Genomic DNA, 7,353 nt, shown 5'->3' on the forward strand with positions numbered 1-7,353 from the left:
AGAAAGAAAGAAAGAAAGAAAGAAAGAAAGAAAGAAAGAAAGAAAGAAAGAAAGAAAGAAAGAAAGAAAGAACAAGTGATCACCTGCCTTCAATTCACCAACTGCTCCCAGGGATCAGGAGGTCTTCAGCATGAAGTGTGGAAAAGCAAGTCACATTTAATAACATACAGAGCTCTTGTGCAGTGTAGGGAAACTGTCATCCACATAGAGGACTGGGCTCTTTGGAGTGTGTATCAGCAAGGGCTCTCAAGGAAAACAGAACAAGTAGGAAAGATGTACTCACATAGGAGGAAGAGAGCCTTTACAAGGAGTGATTAAAGCCACACCAAATATGGGTGCAGAGTGTCGCGCAACAGAAAGGCAATCTTACAAGAGTATCTCACTGTGTCCCCATCCAGCTTCTCCGTCCAGTCTGGCACTGTGTAGCTTCTGGCTTCTGCCCAAAGTCAAATTGAGCATGAAAGGTGAACGCTTTGAATTGATTCAGGGCATACAGACAAGCAGCACAGCACAATAAAATGGACTCACGAAAGAGGACTTCCAGAAAGTAGTAAGAATAATGAGCTAGGAAAATTCAGAGTGAGGGGGAGTACTTTGAAGAAGATTAATGGTAGTATGTCTTTTACTTAATACATTTTTAAAATTTAAACATTCACCATAGTTTTTTAAATCATATCTCATATACTATATTCCATCTATCTATCTATCTATCTATCTATCTATCTATCTATCTATCTATCTATCTAATCTATCTACCTACCTACCTATCTATCTATCACCTATCCTAGAAGATTTGCTATGAAGAGTAAGCTGATATAGTTGTGGGCACTGTTAATTGCAGAATCTTCTAGCATGCTGACAACTCAGGAAAGAGTAAGAGGCTATAGTTCTAAAACAAAATTATTTTTTCCCTGATCTAAATCTTTCCTTGTTGTCTTCCAGGGATTGGATGAAAACACCCCCCACTATGGAGAATGATGTCCTTCTTTTACAATCTATTGGTTTTGGATGTTCCCCACAACTACGAAACACCCTATAGCCACACCTACATGACTGATTAAATCAGTAGGTACTGTATCCAGGTCAAATGGACATACAAATCTAACAATCACAAGATGTTTCCTGATTGTTCAAAGTGTAGAGAAAGAACGTTTGTTGAAAAACACACAATAATGCAACTCTAAAGTTAATGGTAAAAGCTGGCTTCAGAGAAGCAAAAACCACAAAACCCACATCTTGCTGTCAGATAGGATCTTTTTTAAGAAACCCAAGAGAGAAAGCCTTTCAGTAGTAAGAATCTCTGGTTCACCAAGCAATGGCCTTTCATGGCCCTGAGTGGTTTTCTGTCTCAATCTTCTCCCTGGCAGCCCCAAGCTCCAGTCTTATAATGAGGACATTAATTAAGATGAATGTTTATCAATACCAAAGGAAGCAAATCTTGAGTCTTAATTACTTTAGCTCCAATCGAATCATTTTCTAGGTATATTTTCTTACTTTCTAGAATTTTAAAAGAGACAAGCAGGAAGGGAAAAGGGAAATTTCAAGGTTGACAGAAAAGTAACATGGATGGGGTTCTCCACCCGGCATCTTTGGGGTTCCTAGGAGTCCCTGCTGCTATGTAGGAAGTATGTAGAGGGTTCTGTGCACAAAATCCACATTTTCAAGGGAGTCATTGATTGGCAAACAGGCTAAAATTTTTACAGGGTTGAGGAAGACAATACTATATGATTTAGAAGGCAGTGAGGTGGCTGTTTAATCAAGAACCCCTGGGATGTATCTTATAGCTTAACGGTCTTTGCTGTACGCTCATGACTAGCAGATGAACAACAATTAGCCCAGTGGACTAGAAAGCTATTCCTGAGAGTGGACAGCTTCCCTCTCAGGAACAGGACCACTCAAAGTGGCCTGGCGCAGAGCGCTGTAGCAGCCAGCTTGAATTCGGATGCTGGTTCTGTGACTTGGAGTTCTGTGACCAGCACAAGTTACCCACTCCTTCTGGGTCAGTTCCCCCATCTGTAAAATGCAAGAAATGATAGTGGTGCTTACCTTGTAGAACAAGGGGGTCTCCGGGAGTTAGCACCCATGAGAGGTGAGAAATAGTATTTGGCAGGGTATGTATCAATGACATAGCCACAACATCATCTGAGATCACCCAGGGACACAGGACAGACACACCTGTGGGCCCCTGCTACTCACCAAAATCAGGTAATGTTTTCTTCTGAGGTGTTCAGGAACTTAAAGCAGTTTCTACCACTACCTTTAGCCCTCCTTCCTTTGGACTTATAGACAGGATATCATGAGTAACTAAAAATAGAACAAAGCTCCATTTTTGTTTTGTATTCTTTACTTCAAACCTTGGTTTACAGGTGTTGCTCATGTAAGAAAAGTTGTTTGCAACAAATTTATTTATGTTTTTATTCATTTTAATGAGAAAAAAAGATAAAATAGCAATGAAATAGTTTCACAACAGGCTAGTAGGATAGTTACAATAATTAATACATTGCATATTGTCTTCATCATAGTTATTCAGAGGACAAGATGCAGACCTGATATCTTTGTCTAAACAATATTAGTACAAACCTTTCTTCCCAATGAACTAAGAGAAAGTAGCTGTATATCTATCCTATCTTGTATACACACACACACACACACACACACACACACACATTTTTTTTTTACAAGATGGTCCTTTATTTATACTTTTACCAAGTAAGTAACACATAACATTAGGTTGCCTAGCAACTAATAGCTGACCTTAACCAGACAGGATGTTTATCTCAGGAGTAAGGAAGCTTGTCTGCTTTAGGCACTGAGGCCTAGTCCCACCTACACACATTTGATCAGTAACCTAGCTTCATGGCTCCCAATATATCCCCTTTTTTTGTTTTGATTTGTCAGAGATGAGTGTTCCACTGCTGTTAAAGAAGCTATATTTGGAGAAGTCATTAAAGGACCTTTTCATACTTGAAGCCAGCCCAAAGAGTGCAGGTACTTGAATTCAGCAAAACAACCTAATACAGTCCAACAGTCCATAAAAGTAGTGAGTTATCAGTACAACTGGCAGTTGTCAGAAGCTGTTGACTTGAGCCTTTTACAGCTCAGCATATTAATATAACATTACTTTTTATACCTGTGGTGTTACACTTTTCTGCTGGATGGTTAAGACAGAGATAAAGCAAGACCTATATAACTAAAAACGTAATTTTTGCTATCAGTCAAATCCCCTCAGGATTTACCCTGGAACCCTGTACAACACTTTGTAGATCTTTTGTCAGTGTCAGCCATGTGGATGAGTCACAGCCATTGCTTGACCAATGTGCTCTCTGTGAAAGCCTGAGAGAATGTTTTCTCTTGAGGTGACTCTCCTTAGGTGCATTATACATTGTCAATCACTTTCCTCTGTGGCCCCATAATCTCCTTGATAAGAAAATTGGGGACACCACTGGGTTACAGGATGTCCCAGCAGAGGTTCTCTTATGTTGAGTCCTCACTGACCTTGAAGGGCTAGGCCCAAAATATTAGCTATCCTTTTAGCTATATTGGCTATCTCTCTAATTTTTGGTCTGCAAAACTTTAGTTTTTAGAAACAAGTTTATTAGCTCTAAGTTTATCTAGGTTATCTCAGCCTCCTCCGAGACAGAGGACACCCAGATAAGAGGAACTAAAGTCATTCTCAAGATTTGTGGGGATACTTGATGGCCAGCTTTTATAAAACCTTGTTCCATACCCCTGTCCCCTGGATGCTTCACAGCCTCCAGCCTTTGTCTCAAATCTGTGATCACCTGGATTCCAGAAAAAGCAGAGCTTCAAGTGACTGACACTGCCCCAAGCAGGTGCAATCACTTATGGGAGCAGAATCAGCCCTGAAGCCATGAGGATTTCTCGACAGCTAAAAAACCAGAACTGAGATAATGACTGTTTGGATCCTGGCCCCTCCTGTACCCCACAAAATGAGACTCCAATCTGTTGTGAATGGGCCAGTCTGATGAAGACATCACAGTGCCAACCCTATAACTGCTGCTCAAGCTGGAGACCTTTCCTTTGTCTTCTCTTACTTCCCAATTAAAATATTTGCCCATCAATTCATAGTTGGTTTTAATTTCCATTCTCACTAAAACAAGGACCAACACTATGTGGTGACACTAGGTTTAATCAGGTTCTGGAGTGCAGGGAATCAGCTCAGGAATATGCACTTCACTAACTCTCCTCTTTGCAGACAGCACTTAAGCAGGCTGTGTCAGCACCTGCTGGAATTGAATTGACCCTTCTCAGCATGGACTGTAGCTTGTAAATTACCACCCAGAGCAGGAGTCTGTCAGGCTCTGGCACATACTTCTGAGCCTCCTTGAAGGGGGCGGGGGGGGGGGTCCAGTCTGCCAACATGATAGATACCAAGAGGATGGGCACAGAGCAGAATGAGAGGCCACGCTGACCTTCCCCAAGGCCCCCACCCTCCTACCTTCCCCAAGAACTCCTTCCTCAGGTGCCTTCCCACTCTCTGCTTCCCAACTCCTCCCCATACCCTGCTTCTCCTCTTTGGCTTTCCATTGAACTTGCCCCCCTTTCTGTTCAAATCATAGAGGCAGTGTGTGTTCAGAAGCTTGTTGGGCTCTCAGCAGTAGTTTATGGTGGCCCACAAAGGTGGCAATCCCAGGAGTAACAAGTCGTCTGCCAGAGGTGGGTCCCATCAAAAAAAAAAAAAAAGTGAGGCACAGAAAAGGTGGAAGTAGACAACAGGATCCAAAGGAAGCTGCACTCTTGTCCTTAGGCTGGCCAGAGAGGAGCTCACGGCTGTGGAAACTGAGAGGTTGTGAAGTCTGACAAAGGCTGATCCCAGTTGGAAAGACAGAAGCAAGAGAAAGAGGGAAGATTGGGGCAGTGTCCAAAATGCATAAACCAGAGAAACAGGGCCTTGATCCATTTGGAGGAACTTCAGCTTAGCATTGCTTGTGAATGTGGTGCTGCCCACTAGGTAAACTTCAAGTGGCTCCAACAGCCAGAAGAAGCCTAAGACCCTGGTGGTACATAGCCAGGACCCTCATAGGACATGGCCAAGGAACAGACCAAGTACTGCTCCTGGCACCTGGGAGACAGAATGGCAGCTGCTGTCATGAGCTCTCTTCTTGGTACTGTGACTTCTTTTCAGCTGGTTTCCAGGGCTAGCTCACTGGGCCCTTCTGAGGGAGGAAGAAAAGCAGAAAGGTAAGCAGATGGAAAATCTTTGAACTGAGGAGGTTGGAGTCTACCAGAAAGAAAAGGCTTTTGAAAATGTCTCACATCTGTTTCTCTCTGTGCACACTTTAGAGACAGCATGAATAGACTGCCAACCACCTTCCACGCATTCTTGGAAATATGGACAACAAAAACACCAAAACTCTCCTTGGTTGTTGTTATAGCAAATCTGTGTAATAAACAAGAGCCTTTCCTTGGTAGGAAAGTGAAAACATTCCTTCAAATGTCAATAATAATTATGCCAAGTATATGAGAGGGTGAGGAGAAATAAAGCAAAGGCCATTAAGAGTTACAATTCTAATGTGCAAATCTTTGCAGAGGTGACCTCTCCCCCTCTGATATGTCATCCACATACATCAATGGCCATGTATGGTAAATAGCCACCATACCCTCTTATATATGTGATATGGCTGTGCCCCTCTAAGCTAAGGGTAAAAAGCATCTTACACAAATGTCATGAGTTTGCAAATGTAACTGCATGAGGAATAGGAGGTGTTCAGGTTGGGCAGACACTGGTGACTAAGCAAGTGGCAAGAGGACTGGAAAAAAGGAAAGAAAGCTGCATGGCATCTGCTATGCTTTGAGATGTGATTAATTGAGAACATTACCCATGGCTCTCTGCTGGTCTGCTCTAGCTGCTTATGAATGGACTAGTTATCCAGGCAGTGAACTCCTGAGAAAAGAATGAGTTTGGTCCAAGTCTCTGTTGTGTATGTATTTCTTCATCATGTGACACACTCCGCCACCTTATGGCACAGCTAGAAGACTCTTCGTCCATTTCCTGGGCCTCGATACTGGACTTCTTAGCCTCTAGAACTATGAGGGGAAAAAAATCTTTCTCTTTATAAATTGCTCATAGTGTTCTGGTGTAGCAGCAGCAAGTGGACCGAGAGACCCACCAGATAGGACAGGCAAAGCCAGTGCAGGACACATGGAAACAGATGCACTGAAGGACAGTGCCCAGCACAAGAAGACAGCAGGCCGTAATGCACTGACCCATCAGGATGAAGCACCATGAACATGGCAGGGACGCTCAGCAGGACGGTGTGGCAAGGAAAGCAGAGGTGGCGTCAGAGTGGACATCCAGGGTTGCCTTTTTCTGGGGGTTAAGCACAGTCCTGCCTAGTCTGACAATGTGACTAGAAGCTTAAGCAGGAAGGAATGTATAATGTTTTTCTGTTTACATATACAAAAAAGAACCAAATCTAATCATACAGTGTTTATAAATCCACCTATTTACCAAGCGTCTGCACTTATTCCCTGTAAGGCTTCATCTGTGGGTCCATTCCAGGTCCTAAGGAAATATCAGCTTAGTGGATGGTCATAGGTTTAGTGGGCGGGTTCAGGATCATGGTCCCAAGCAGAGTTCCCACAGGCCCTTCTCTGGCTTAGAATAATGATAAAACATCAGTGGCAGTCAACTTTCTGTTACTATAACAAATATCTAAGAAAATCAACATATAAAGAGACGATGTTTATTTCATCTGACAGTTCTAGAAGTTTCTGCCGATCTCACTCCTCTGGGCCTCTGGTGGCAACAGCATGGAGTGTGAGGCCAAATGAAACTGCTTGGGTCGAGGCTCAGAAGTGCAATCGAGAGAAAGAGGAACGATCGCAGAGCCCATTTAAAGCCACACCTCCAATGACCTACAGCCCTCCTGCTGGGCCCCATCTCAGCTTCCACTGCCATGCTGCAGATGAAACCTGTAGTGCATGGGCCTTTGGGAGACACTCGGGAGCCACACTGTAGCAATATCTGTTGGCCACATGTGATTTTTGACTGCGAGGCCCTAAAGGAAAGGGAGAGGTGGTGCATGTCCTGGCTGAAGTTTAACCTGGCTGAAGCACATCGTAAATACATCAAGTACCACTCGAGAAAGCAGCCATGAGCAGGCTAAGCTTGGAGCCCTCCAGTGCAAGGGGCCATGGTCTGGTCACCAGGACACAGGTGATAAGAACCATGTCTTAAAATTCTTCTGTGATGAACACATATACAAGTTGTGATAAAAATGCTGTGAACATTCCTTTTGTTAAAAAATATAATAAAGGGAGATGGCTCAGTGGAATAAGTGCTTTCCTGGCAAGCGCAAGGGCCTCAGTTCAATCTCTGGTTCTGCCACA

This window comes from Octodon degus, unplaced genomic scaffold, assembly GCF_000260255.1.
Source record: "Octodon degus isolate 3935 unplaced genomic scaffold, OctDeg1.0 scaffold00225, whole genome shotgun sequence".
In the NCBI taxonomy this organism is placed as follows: domain Eukaryota; kingdom Metazoa; phylum Chordata; class Mammalia; order Rodentia; family Octodontidae; genus Octodon; species Octodon degus.